This window comes from Palaemon carinicauda, chromosome 26, assembly GCF_036898095.1.
Source record: "Palaemon carinicauda isolate YSFRI2023 chromosome 26, ASM3689809v2, whole genome shotgun sequence".
Taxonomy (NCBI): Eukaryota; Metazoa; Arthropoda; class Malacostraca; order Decapoda; family Palaemonidae; genus Palaemon; species Palaemon carinicauda.
Genome location: NC_090750.1, coordinates 94,657,198 through 94,672,221, shown reverse-complemented (window position 1 = coordinate 94,672,221; position 15,024 = coordinate 94,657,198). Strand labels below are relative to the sequence as shown.

The 15,024-nt window shown below is 48.7% G+C and overlaps 1 pseudogene; it reads left to right on the top strand.

Moving 5' to 3' along the window:
- Positions 1–14,491: 14,491 nt before the first annotated feature.
- Positions 14,492–14,610, top strand: LOC137620371 (5S ribosomal RNA; annotated as a pseudogene).
- The last annotated feature ends 414 nt before the right edge of the window (positions 14,611–15,024 follow it).

Below are 15,024 nucleotides of genomic sequence, written 5' to 3'. Positions count from 1 at the left end.
AACAAGGTCTTCCAGTTCAGGGCTCTTTGTTTCGGACTTTGCACGGCTCCTCTATTGTTCACCAAGATCATGCTGAACGTGGCAAGCATGCTGCATTCGAGGGGAATCAGGGCCTCTCTGTATCTGGACGATTGGCTGATAAGAGCCTCCTCAGCCGATTGTTGTTTGAAGGACCTCAAGATGACTTTGGATCTCTCCAGAGAACTGGGTCTCCTGGTGAGCTCGAAAAAATCACAACTCATTCCATCCCAGGAGATTCTTTATTTGGGGATGGAGATTCACAGTCGGAGTTTTCGGGCTTTTCCGTCGTCGGTGAGAATCCAAGCAGCCCTCCTAAAAGTACAAACGTTCCTGAAGAGAGATCTTTGCTCCGTCAGAGATTGGATGAGCCTTCTGGGGACTCTCTCGTCGTTAGAGAAGTTCGTGACCCTGGGGAAGTTGTTCTTGCGTCCTCTTCAGTTTCATCTCAACCACCATTGGAAGAAAGGGGACAGCCTCGACAGGGATTGCATTCCCATCTCGACTTCCATCAAGTCTCATCTTCAATGGTGGAACAACGAGCCCAGACTGAAAGAAGGCTTGTCTTTACTTCAGAGGAACCCAAACCTCGTGTTGTGTTGCGACGCCTCCAACTCGGGGTGGGGAGCCACTCTAGAGAAGCAGGAACTTTCGGGGACTTGGACGGTAGAGCAAACCTCTCTCCACATCAATCAAAAAGAGCTTTTAGCTATTCATCTGGCTCTCATCGGCTTCGAAAAGCAGATCAGGGGCAAGGTAGTCCAAGTCAATTCGGACAGCACGACAGCTCTGGCCTATATTGCGAAACAAGGCGGGACCCACTCTTGGCCTCTGTTCGAGATTGCAAGACTGCTCCTCATCTGGGCGGAGGAAAGGAAGGTGACTCTTTTGACGCGGTTCATCCAGGGAGTCAACAATGTGAGCGCAGACAGACTCAGCAGGAAAGGTCAGGTTCTCTCCACAGAATGGATTCTGCACCCGGACATCTGCAAGAGTCTGTGGCGGTTATGGGGTCGACCTCTCGTGGATCTCTTTGCCACCGCGAAGACCAAACGACTAGAATGTTATTGCTCTCCGGTTCCAGATCCCGAAGCTTTTCACATAGACGCTTTTCTGATGAACTGGTCACACATGGAGGTTTATGCCTTTCCTCCGTTCAAGATCCTTTACAAAGTGATTCAGAAGTTCGTTTCACACGAGGAGACCAGAATGACTCTGATAGCTCCGTTCTGGCCGTCAAGGAGCTGGTTTCCAGAGGTACTGGAATGGATGGTGGATGTCCCGAGAAGCCTTCCCATGAGACCCGATCTTCTCAGACAACCTCACTTGGCCCGAATTCATCAAAACCTCCGAGCTCTACGTCTGACTGCCTTCAGACTATCGAAAAACTCGCTAGAGCTAGAGGATTTTCGAAGAAGGCAGCCAAGGCAATTGCAAGGGCAAGAAGGTCTTCAACCATCAAGGTGTATCAGTCCAAGTGGGAGTTGTTCAGGGAATGGTGTAGAACTAACGCGATTTCCTCTTCCAGTACATCGCTTTCCCAAATAGCAGATTTTTTCTTAGACCTTAAAACTAAGCATAACTTCTCGTCATCAACTATTAAAGGTTACAGGAGTATGTTGGCGACGGTTTTTCGACACAGGAACCTAGACCTTTCTGATAATAAGGATCTACGAGATTTACTTAGGTCTTTTGATACGACCAAGATGATTCAAACGGCTCCCATCGCCTGGAATTTGGATGTTGTCCTTAAATTTCTCATGAGTGACAGATTTGAGCCTTTACACTCGGCTTCATTTAAGGACTTAACCTTGAAAACCCTTTTTCTAGTTACCCTCGCCACTGCGAAAAGAGTTAGTGAAGTTCACGCTTTAAGCAAGAACATTGGTTTTCGGAATGGGAAAGCCATTTGTTCTTTGCAACTGGGGTTTCTGGCCAAGAACGAAAACCCTTCTCGACCATGGCCCAAATCCTTCGAGATTTCTAACCTTTCGGATTTGGCTGGCGATGAATTGGAAAGGGTTCTCTGTCCAGTTAGAGCTCTACGTTGTTATGTGGACAGAACTAAGAATCTGAGAGGTAACTCAGACGCTCTGTGGTGTGCAGTTCGGAAACCCTCGATGCCCATGTCCAAGAATGCCTTGTCTTTTTTCGTTAGATTGTTGATTCGAGAAGCTCATGCTCAGTGTGATGAGTCGGATCAGAGGCTCCTCAAAGTCAAGACACATGAAGTCAGAGCGGTAGCGACTTCAGTGGCCTTTAAACAGAACCGTTCTCTGCAAAGTCTGATGGATACAACATTTTGGAGAAGTAAGTCTGTTTTTGCATCCCATTATTTGAAGAATGTTCAGACTCGCTATGAGGACCTTTTTACGTTGGGTCCTTTTATAGCTGCTAATGCGATAGTAGGTGAATGATCTACCACTACGTTCCCTTTTTTCCTAATACCCCTTTTCTATCTCTTGGAACTCGTTTTTTTATGGTTTGTGGAGATTGGGCGTCAGTCTTCCGCAATCTTTGATTTGGCTAGGTGGTCATTTTGTTCCTTGAGTGCACCCGGAACAAGGGTATTGGTTGAGGTCCTGTCATGTTATAGGTGTTTGTACCGTTTGACAGCTCCTAGAGATTTTCAGCCCGAGTGGATTACTGGATCTCTTAAGGATAGCGGACGAAATGAGGCAGAGTATCATTGCTGTCAGCTTCCTTATCAGGTGAGAACTGCTTAAGTTTATTGTATGTAACCCTTAAGTGAATTTTCTGTATGTAGCTGTCTCTGACCCGCCACCAAGGGGTGTCAATCAGCTCTTTTATATAACCAGCGGGTAAGTTTTATATTTAAAAATGATATTTTCATAATAAAATAAATTTTTGAATATACTTACCCGCTGGTTATATAAATTTAACACCCTCCCTCCTCCCCTCTAGAGACTACCTATGGTATGGCTATGAGGCATGGAAGAACTGGAGTTGGTGTGTAGTTCCACCTGTTCTACCGCTAGGGTGCGGTTGGTACACCTGGCGTATCTTCGATAGCGCGAGATTTGAATTTTCTGCCCTGGCGTCAGGGACTTCAGCTCTTTTATATAACCAGCGGGTAAGTATATTCAAAAATTTATTTTATTATGAAAATATCATTTTAGCCATTTTTAACCCAAGGAGTCAAGCAAACAGACGTGACGTCGTACGTCCACCTAACAGTACGTCGAGCTTCCAGCGGAACAGGACGTCCTGCAGGACGTGACGTCGAGCGTCTAGCAAGACGTGACATCGAGCGTCTATTGAGACGCGACGTCGAGCGTCTATTGAGACGCGACGTCGAGCATCTATCGAGACGCGACGTCGAGCGTCTATCGAGACGCGACGTTAACCATCAAGCACAATGCGACCCCGAGCGTCAAACAGCTCGTGACATGGACTTGTACGCGTTCCCACCATTCAAAGTGCTGTACAAGGTGTTACAAAAGTTCGTGTCTCACGAGGGAACCAGGTTGACTTTAGTGGCTCCCTTCTGGCTGTCAAGAGGTTGGTTCACAGAGGTACTGGAATGGATGGTGGACGTTCCAAGAAGCTTGCCATTGAGAATAGATATTCTGAAACAACCTCACTTGGCAAGAAACCATCTAAACCTCCAAGCTCTACGTCTGACTGCCTTCAGACTATCGAAGAACTCGCAAGATCTAGAGGATTTTCGAAGGAGGCAGCCAAGGCTATCGCTAGAATAAGGAAGACTTCTACCATTAAGGTTTACCAGTCCAAGTGGGAGGTTTTTAGAGAGTGGTGTAGAGCTAAATCAGTTTCTTCATTCAGTACCTCTGTAACACAAATTGCCGATTTCTTCTTAGACCTTAGAAGAAAGCACAATTTTTCCTCCTCGACCATCAAGGGGTACAGGAGTATGCTGGCAGCTGTCTTCAGACACAGGAATTTAGATTTCTAAAATAATAAAGAGCTTCGAGATCTTCTCAGATCTTTTGAGACTTCTAAGAAGCGTTAACAAGAATCACCAGCCTGGAATTTAGATATTTTAAAATTCCTCATGAGTGACAGATTCGAGCCTTTACACTCTGCTTCTTTTAAGGATCTGATTTTGAAGACACTTTTCTTATTAAATCTGGCAACAGCTAAGAGAGTCAGTGAAGTTCACACTTTTAGCAAGAATATTGGCTTCAGAAACGGAAAAGCCATATGCTCCTTGCAACTTGGATTCCTGGCCAAAAACGAACGTCCTTCTTATCCATGGCCTAAATCTTTCAGATTGCTAACCTCTCTGATATGGTTGGTGAAGAGTTGGAGAATGTTCTATGTCCTGTTAGAGCACTGAAGTTCTATCTGGACAGAACTAAAGATTTAAGAATCAATTCTGAAGCTCTTTGGTGCGCAGTCGGGAAGCCTGCGTTTCCATGTCTAAAATCGCCATATCATTTTTTATGTCTTTTAATTAGAGGGGCTCACTCACACTGTGGTGAGGTAGACCTTAAACTGCTAAAAGTAAAGACTCATGAAGTTAGAGCTGTGGCAACTTCTGTAACTTTTAAACAAAATCGTTCTCTGCAAAGCATCATGGATACAACTTTTTGGAGGAGTAAATCTGTATTCGTCTTGCATTACTTGAAACGTGTCCGGACTCTTTATGAGGACTCCTACACTTTGGGACCATTCACAGCAACGAGTGCAGTAGTAGGTGAAGGATCTACCACTACGTTCCCCTAATCCCTAGTACCCTTTTTCTTTTCTTGGAACTTTTATATATTTTTATGGTTGTATGTGGAGATTGGTCGACAGTCTTCCGCAATCTTTGATTTAGTCAGGTGATCATTTTGTTCCTTGAGAGCACCCGGAACAAGGGTATTAGTTGAGGTCCTGTCAGCATAGAGGTTATTACCCGTTTTACAGCTCCTAGAGATCTTCAGCCCCCTGGGTGGACTGCTGGATCTCATAAGGATAGCAGACATAATGAGGCAGAGAATTATTGAAGTCAGCTTCCTTAAGCTTGTTTTAATTAACTCTTAAGTAATATTTCAACAATGTTGCTGTCTCTAACCCTCCACCAAGGGTGTCAACCAGCTATTTTTATATACTGTAACCAGCGGGTAAGTTTAATATTTAAAAATGATATTTTCATAAAATAAATTTTTGAACATACTTACCCGCAGGTTATATAACTTTTATTCCCACCCTCCTCCCCTCTAGAGACCTATGGGCATGGAAGATCTGGTGAAGTATGGAATGGTTCGGCCTATCTCCCGTGAGGGCGCTAGTGTACACCTGGCAACTCTATCTGCGATTGCCGCAAGTTTTTGAATTTCTGCCGGACGTCAGAGACTAAAGCTATTTTTATATAACCAGCGGGTAAGTATGTTCAAAAATTTATTTTATTATGAAAATATCATTTTTAAATATCTAACTTCCCTGGTAGTTACATATATAAAAGGTCCCTCCCTCCTCCCCTCTGAGTACAGGTGCATGGAATTTCTGAGGACTAATGGAAATGGTTCCAAATACCTGGGTAGAGGGAGCGCAGGTATGATCACCTGACCATCTATCGGCAATTGCCGCGAATTTTGAATTTCTGCCGTACACGCGACGAATTGGCGGCATAAAGCTATATATATGTAACTACCAGGTTAGTATATTTACAAACTTATTTTAAAATGAAAATAGCATTTTTCGAACTCGTTGCGTGAAATGTTCACGATTGCATGAGTTTTACTCATGAATGAGTTTTCGAACTCTCGTCCCGTGAATTGTTCGCGCGCCCATCGTCATCAATAGTTTTACTCTTATGACAAAGGGATGCCTGCTGCCTAGGGGTTTCCGAATCTCTACAGGTAACTATGACACAATTCCTTTGGGTCATGGTCACGGAATACGATTCCTGAAAATTCCATGAGGAATCAGCGACAGAGTTCCTGAGGGTTCTCGGCACAACATTCCTTGAGGTCGTGAGAAAGGAATTCACAAATAGATTCTGAACCCCTAGGTTCTGATCCGAATCTCTTGGTTTTTGCGATCTAGAGTTTTTTCTGAAAACTCTATGGTCGACCTCCCACCCCACAGGATGGGTCTTCCAAAAGTGTGACTTGATACGTCACTCCACACTCCCAGCTGATTACTATGTCAGCCAGTCTGGTTCCACCAGTACCGATCCTTTCGTTTTCGAACGAACCAGCGTCATCTTCCCTCCACCTTCCCACTTTGAGTGGTTTGGTTAGCAGACGGAAATGAGCGGGGAATGGAAAATATTTTACATTTCAGTTCATTTTCCCTGGCAGGCCTTGCCTGATTTAGACGGTAGTTTTGTCACTAGCGAGAAAGCGTTCGATGGCAACTCCTTCGGGTAAGCGGCCGATGGCAATTATGTCTGGCCTTCTTGAAGCAAACCCCTACATATGAGATTTCACCCTTTTCGGGAGACTCGTTCCTGAGAAGTTTTTACAGAACTTCAATGGGTGTTGTTAAAACTTCATGAAGGCCGTAAGCCGTCCCGGAGCATGCGCTCTAGCCAAGACAAAACTGCGAGGTTATTGTCTTAAACTCTGTTCTACCGTTTGATGGAGGCAGCCTCCCCCGTCATTGTACCCTGGGTATAACGACTTGCCTTTTTACACAATAGGCTTCCGAGAATTTTTATTCTATCCTTACAGGATTATTGTTTTGAACAATTAGTCCCGAAGGAACATTGTTAGCTGACTTTAAAAGAACGATAGCAACAGCGTGGGCAACTTTTCATTATGTTTACGAACGTTTCAAACCCCGCCCACAGGTAACCAGACATCCGTTTCTGTGTAATGAACACTGGCTAGCCCCTCACATATGGAGGAGGGGTAAACCAAAGAGGAAATGATCGCTTCTAAAACTGTATATTTTGTTTGAGAACATGTTCGCTCTCATTCAAGAAAATATTACAGTTAGTCAACGGTCGAAATTCTTTCGGCAATAATGTTACGATTCGTCGCACATACATTATTCCCGCAACCAGATTCATTGCAAACATTTCCTGGAGGCAGAGAATACGCATGCGCTAGCACAAATGGACAAGTACATATATGCGTGCAAGCGATATTTCTGCCAATGAGGGCTATATACATCTTGCAATTAGAACTCCTTTCTATTAAGTTGTATATTTATATCCCTTACTGAAACCAGGTTATTCAGTACATTACTTGGCTACTCTACTGTAACCAGACTTACAGCATTTACGTTCTGCCTCCTTATAGGCATTTTTTCCTTTCCCCCGATCGGAAGTCTTAGTCTCCTACAAAGGTTTTGGCTGGAAACTTCTCATAAGCATATCTGTTCCCTAGTAGGGAACATTTAATATAAATGCTAGTTTACTGATCGGAGATGGAGAAGTACGAACGTTTATGTCCTAAGAAGGAGAAACCTCCATTATGAACGTTTTCAACGTTCTCCAACTGAGTTCCGGACACGACTTTTAAGTCGAACTACACATCTATGCTTGTCATGCTCACAGTTTCGTGTTACTACTCCGTAGTACACTTATGCTCTTTACCCACCCAACAATAGATTGAAGATACGTCTCATTCCCCTCTTGGGTTTGGTTGGATGCGTTCGGCGATTACTGTACAGTCTCTTGTCCGGAAAGCGATTTCTATGGAGATTCGCTATTGTAACATAAGCTATACTGATTAAGTGGTTTACCGTTAGGTATCGGTCTTATTTGACCAACCACACTGGATTAGTGGTAGTTGGAGGGAGAACAGGCTGTTCCCCTTCGTTGCAAGAACATGCAATTAGTTACATGTCTCGACATCATCTCGAGATGTGTTTATTGCTATGCACTCCCCCCCCCTCACCGCTGGACAATCCGCGGATAATGGGTGTCAGACGATAGCTTCTGCAAAGAGGCCTGTCTTCTCGTCTTCCCTCTGGATCTGATACTCTCTTTAATGTATCAAAAGAGAGGGGGGGGGGCATATGCCGCACCTTTCCAGCCTCGTCCGTTAGAAAGGTACTAGCATTCACCTCTCTTACAGAACCATCTAGCAGTACGAAACCTCAGATGGACAGAGGACAACTAGTTGCCCCATCTGCTCGCATCATTCCTGGTACAGGAATGTGCTTGCAAAACCACCCAGATGGTGGGCTCCTAGTGTCTTGGAATCATCTTGTATCCAACAAAGTTTAACTTTGTGAGGTCCCCGACTGTGGTTATGCTAGCAGGGGCCCTGATCTTCAGGCTCCCACTCGACTGTTCCCCAGTCCTGAACACCAGGCCCTCAAACAAGATGTATTCCAAGATCGGTGGGGCGGCCTAGAGGTGTGCCTTGTTTTTTACCCCCCATTCGGTCTGGTGAAAAACTCCTCAGCCAAGTCAGGATAAGCAAGATCTTATCAATGACTCCAATAGCTTTGCTATGGTATCCCGCAGAATGGTTCCCGGACCTTCCGCAGCCCCTGACTGAGTTCTAATAGCTTCGCTATGGCAACCCGCAGAATGGTTCCCAGACCTTCTACAGCTCCTGACGGAGTTCCGAGGGATCTTCCTCCACGGCACGATCTTCCAAGCAGCCACATGCTAACACTTTCCTAAGCTGTAGCTTTGCTTCGACTTCACGCCTGGGACGATCCTACACCACCCCTCTCAGAGAGGCCTTTCGCAACAAGTTACGGAAAGCATGTCTAGGCACCTCAGACACTTTTCAGCATCGGTCTTCCAGGCGAAGTGTTCGGTCCTTTGTGACTGATGTCATGGAACGGGGTTCTCTCTCATTGATGCCTTTACTTATACAAGTGTGAGATAACTTGTCCCCCGTCGGATCTCAACCTCCTCCTGGGAACGCGTTTCGGGTCCTTCAGTCTCTGAAGGCCCCTCTCTATGAACCTTTCTGCCCGGCAGCAGATCGCTTCCTTACACGGAAGACGGCCTTTCTACTCACTTGGGCTTTTGACCAAGAGAGTTAGTGTGTTGTATGATCCATCTTCTGATGTCTCCTACTCTAGGAGACGGGGAGAAGTAATCCTCAGCGGCATCCCTGAGTGGATTGCCAAGACTCAAAATCCGAGTGTGCTGTACCCTAGGTGCAGCCCATTTCGAATAAAGAGTCTTCGTTCGGTAACTGAAAACCCATCAACTGGGGTTTTACCCAGTGAGGAGTCTGTGGGGTTACCTTAAAAGAACGATACCAGCTCGCCCCCGTGTGTCGGCACTGTTGACCAGCACGAGGAAGGTCAAGAGGAGGACCCCAAGGATTTCTTTCCCCTCTGGGATCGGAGGGCAATTGAGGTTACTCTCAATCTACTCTCTCCTCCATCTTAAGACCCAGAGCTCGTAACGTCAGTGGCGTTGCTACGTCCCTGGCGTTCAAGAAACTCTGTGGCGCAGATACTTTAAGTGGGCATGTGGAAGCGTCAATCGACCTTCATGGCCCACTAACTGCAAAGATGTAACCCACAAGAACAGGGAGACCTTTTCCATCGGTCCTGTGGTGGTCGCACAACAAATGGTCTAAACACCTCAGGCGCCTTGATGGACAAGTAGCAGAGGGTTGAGGGCTGAGGCTCCCTGGATTAGTCTGGGGTGAATGAGTAAGAATGCTTGGCTCCTTTCTTCCTTTAACCTTCTCCCCTCTGGGGAAAACAGCTCCGCAAGCCTCAGCATAGCTGACCTCACCTCGCTGCAGGTAAGACCTATTTCCCTTGTGCCTCCTAAGTATAGAAGAATACTTCATGTCCCCAATACCTTTTTGAAAGAGGGTATTGGGTAAGTCTGTAAGAACAATAGGTTTGTTCCGTAACCAAAATACAAACCACGCTATTTACATTGGGTTTACCTTTTAGCGCAGCTGAAATGGCGAGCCATTGGATTTTAACGAGGGTGTATTACCCCCGCGCTAGTTAGCGGGGTGGTAGGGGAGTGGTAGCTAGCTACCCCTCCCCCCCCCTCACATACCGGTGAAGCTCACTTTCACTTTTGGCTCGGACTGGGATAGACGTCTCTGTCTTTGTCCTCGCTTGGCAGCCATTGTTTGTTTTGTCTTTACTTAATCACTTACTTTTCTTTTACTCAATATATATGTAAACAGTTTTTCATGTTTGTATATATATTTGAGCATAGAAATTAGTAAGTTTCCTTTTCAGAGTTGTGTGTGTAGTGTACGATATCTCCGTGGAACCCTCGGAGTTTAGGCCACCACGGTGTAATTTTATGGGTTGCGATCGAGTTTGACTTCGGTCTTTCTCTCTCTCTCTCTTGAGGTCGTTCACCCTTTTACTACGCCCCTTGTAGCTTCCTTCCCGTGTGGGAGGGTTGCTTCGCCGTACGTTTTGTCTCAATTAGTTTATGAATCTAATTGTATTTGTTAATTTTTCAGCTTTGTAGAACGATTCCTTTCGGGATTTTTGTTCTTTCTTTAGTGTTCATTCATTTTTAAATTACATAATTACATAGTTTCATAATTATAATTGTTATAATTCTGATACGGCTCTCCTTCCGTGAGTGTAAGTGGTTGTGAGGGCACGTGCCTGTTGTGTAATTCTTGTTTCCTTTCCCTCGGGATTCCTCTTCGGAGCCTTCCCGGGAGAATGAATGTGTACTAATGATTTTTGTTTTATTTTTTTTTACAGTTACCGATCTAGTTTGTTTCTGTAATGTGACAACGGTGTGAGCTGTCTTGTTGAGGCCTGGGAATTCGGCTGTTGCTGCCTCCCCTTTGGATTTTCGTCACGGGCGTGTCTCCTTCTACTGGAAGTACTCCCGTGACGATTGACAGCTCTCCAGTTCATTTTAGAACTCTCAGGAGGCTTGCCTCCTTGGGTGGGTAACTCTCCTTCCGAGGGAAGTTTTTCCTGTCCAGGCTTGAGTTTTTCCCCTTTTGGGGGGTTCTTCTCTTGCCTTTTTTTTCGTGCGACTATGCTCCTGGTGCTGAGCGGTTGCACCTGCAGTTTCGCTCAAGGGGCTGGGCAACTGCAGGAGCCCCTCTTCGGAGGATTGCTCCTTTTAGGTCACTGGCTGACCAGTCTCTTCTACGAAGTGTTTCTCTTTCGTTCGCGAGAGAGTACACTCATAGAGACTCCTCTTCGGAGGATTCTTCTGCTGCTGTTGCTGTTGGCCTCCTTCGCCGTAAGGCTCACCGTCCGCCTCGTCGTAAGGGCCTCTCATCTCCCTATAAGGGTGCTAAGAGGCGCCTTTCTGAATCTCCGTATGCAACCTACAACTCCTTCTTCTTGATCTTCCGACGGGCAACGGTCTTCCCGACGGGCAACGGTCTTCCCGACGGGCAACGGTCTTCCCGACGGGCAACGGTCTTCCCGACGGACAACGGTCTTCCGACGGACAGCAGTCTCCCGGCGGACCAACAACGGTCTTCCGACGGACATCAGTCTCCCGACGGACAACGATCCCTTCGGGGCAAAGGGTTGCCTCCCACGGGGGTTCTTCCCTTGCGTGTCAGGGTTCCCATGCGCGCCCTTATGCTCTCCTGCTCCTGCTCAGTGTTAGCGCACAGGCGCTCTTCTGCTCATCAGCGCTCTCCTGATCGCTAGCGCTCTCCTGTTCACCAGCGCTCTCCTGTTCGTCAGCGCTCTCCTGTTCGTCAGCGCTCTCATGATGATCATCTCTGCTGTTCCTGTTGGTTCCTGTTACGCGCCCTGTGCGCCCACGTCGCCCTCGCGATCTAGAACTTCGGTTCAGGTCTGGGTCAAGGACTCTTCTTCTACGCGCAGGCTTCCACGCGTTGCCTTCTGCTCGTCAGCGATCACCAGCTCGCCAGCGACCTTAGACGCGTCAACGTTCACCTGCTCGTCAGCGATCTCCTACGCGTCAACGATCGCCATCGATCTGCCACGCGTGTCAGTTCCCCTGACCACCATCAGTAGCGATCTAGCGCTCGCCTGCTGTGGACCACGATCTCCGGTAGCTGAGTCTTGCCGTAGATCTTCCTCCTGCTCGCCAGCGCTCACCTTTATATCTGTCCTTTTGTGCGCCAGCTTTCTTCTTTTGCCAGCGCTCATCTGCGCGCCCTTCTTTGCCACGCACCAATGGGCGCCAACGGTTTTCTGACCGTCTAGGATCGCCTGATTAACAGCTTGCTTCAGCGCTCACCTTCCTGATGCTCCTGCGCGCCTTCTGTTAGCGCAATGCGCGCTAACCATCACTAGTCTCACTCGCGTTGGCAATCACCTACGCGCCCGCGCGATTCTTCACCTGCGCGCTAGCGTTTTGTTAACGCACCACCGCTCGCCAACGCTCCGTCGCTTGCCGACGCGCCATCGCTTGCCAACGCTCCTTCACTCTCCTACGGGCTATCGCTCGCCAGAACGCGCCATTGCTCGTCAACGTGCCATCGCCCACCTACGCGTCATCGGTCTCCCGACCGCCTGTGCTAACCCGCGCGCCCACGTGCCCGCGCGGCCACACGCCCACGTGCCCGCGCGACCGCACGCCTACGCTCATGCGCAACCGCGCACATGCTCTCCAATGATCGCCCGCGCGCGAACCAACGGTATTCCATCCCGCCTACGGTGTTCCGTCGCGCGAACCGAAGGTGTCCGTCGCGCGAACCGACGGTGTTCCGTCGCGCGAGCCGACGGTGTTCCGTCGCGCGAGCCGACGGTGTTCCGTCGCGCGAGCCGACGGTGTTCCGTCGCGCGAGCCGACGGTGTTCCGTCGGGCGAGCCGACGGTGTTCCGTCGGGCGAGGCGACGGTGTTCCGTCGCGCGAGCCGACGGTGTTCCGTCGCGCGAGCCGACGGTGTTTCTTTGCACGAACGTCGGCTTAATTCTTGCAGTATCCATTGCTCGCCTATGGGTTATCGCTCGCCGACCACCAGCTCTCGCCCTTCCTACCATGCTCGCCCTCCTTCTGTGCTCCTTCGCTCACCTTCGTTTGCGTTCCTGCGTGACCCCGCATGGGCGCTTCCACGTTCGCCCACGCGCAAATCATTGATTTACCATAGCGCGAGCTCCAGGGCGATTGCGACCGCGATTCCCATTGGGGTTTTCGCAGCATGACCAGCCTGGCGGGTCTTCTGGAGCGTATTTCCAGAACACGGCCTCACCCCGTAAACGCAGAGCATGGCACATGCAAGAATAAGAAGAATCTTCAGGGAGGTCTGAGCAACATTCTTCTTTCCAGAACCTGGGTTAGCCCTTCCCCATCATTCCATGGAAGGATTTTTGGCGGGGGGCTTTCCGTTCGAGATTTCTCCATCGGCCAAGGGGTGACTGTTTACCCCTTCCTCTTCTCCATCTCGTGAAAGGGGCTTACCAGGTCCTTTCCCTCCTCGGTTACGACCCGAGGTTTGGTTCAAGGAAGCTACAGGAAGGTCATGGGTACTTTCCTCCTCTCGGGCTCAAGCACCTTGGCGTTTCGTCGTCAAGTTTCGAACTTGCGGGCAATCTCGATGTTGGACCATCTGGACGCAATGACCGAGGGCTTCCTTTCGGGTGTCTCATCCTTGGATGTCGACAACCTCAGACACCCTTCCATCCTTGAGATAAGTTAGTTTGTGCCCAAGGACAGAGACATAGACAGCGGCTGTGCGGAGGAAGTCGACTTCCGTTTTCACTCCTCCAAGGCGCTTTCTTCCAGACCATGTCGGCCTAGGGTATCGGACCGGCTACGACAACTGAGACAAGGTGTCCAATTGCAGTTCCCTCCTGTCAGGAACAGATGGCACAGGAGGCTCTCCCGGGGGGGGGGGGCATAGTCCTAGAGGGAGCGGTATAGTTCACGAACTCTAGGATTGGCACCTCCCCCTTGCAGGTTTCACGCTGGGAGGATGCCTAAGGTTACTCATCTGGATGACAGCTTCCCGATGCCCATTCCTGCACGATCTCTGTGATCAGCTAAGGATATCGCGCCTGCCGTCTCTGTCAGCGAATTCAGTGTCTCTGAACCTCTATGCCATAGGGTCGGCAAGAGTTTGCCCGTTTGGGCAGAATGATCCATGCCTTAGGAGAAGGTCCTCCATAGGATCATCGACGGCTTCACCCCCGGCTTCTTCAGTCGATCCTTTCTTGTAAGAAAGTATCTGAGACGGGAGTTCTGTAGTCGACCTCTCGGCCCTGATCAAGTTTGTCGAACAAATTTCGTCCAGCGTGGAACAGCAGAATCGATCAGACTGGTAACGAGGCGACAGGACTCCTTAGGCCCTGGATGGGAAGTACGGGTATTTTCAGTTCCCATTCCATCCATCTTCCAGGAAGCTTGTGGAATTCAGCCTAGATTGCAGGTATTCCTGCTTAAGATGAAGTGTGGCGATCCCGCCGTGGCATCACAGGTTTTTTTTTCCCCAGAGAACTCTCCCTGCTTTCCTCATGGCCGCTCAGGTGCAGGCTTCAGCCTCCTTCGCCTTTTGGAGGTCTGGTCAACTCCGGTAGGTCGGGTTCGACCTTCTTCAGCGCCGGGACAAGCTTCCGGATGCTTACCATGAGTGGGGGTTCATGGTATTTTGCTAGGAGCCTTCTCTTCTTCTGCCTCAACATCTGGAGTATCTAGCCATGATATTGAGTCAACGGCCTTACCACGTTGGAAACCCCGCTTCTCGTCCGTCCAGCGAGGTTAAGCAACGTCGGTTCTGGTCGGTACTTGGATGGGTGACCACCTGGGGATGCCAGATTCTGTTGCCACCTCCTCCGAGCCTTCCCTTCAGTTGACTGTGGCAAGGCTGAGGAGAGTCGCAGTACCTGTTCTCAGTCAAGCAGAGCTTTCAGCCCTACCTTGAAACATTTCCTAGTTCTCCTTTCCTCATTGACCCGCCTATAGTTCCGAACGGTCGCCTCAGGATAAGTTCCATGTGGGGCGGTCCAAGTTCCGGTGGTTTCAAAGCAACGATTAACCGGACTTTCTGGCCCCTATGGGACCAGCGGAACGTTTAGACCTGCAATGGGTGTTGACCTATGGAACCTCTTGATGGGAGTGGATATTCTCGTCCTTTCCCCACATTTTTTATGCTGTTCTCGGACTCGTCAAAGAAAAGGGTGGGGGGGGGCATGTTCCGGTCCAGGCCTATGGTTAGGACCTGAAGAATACCTCTCCATCAT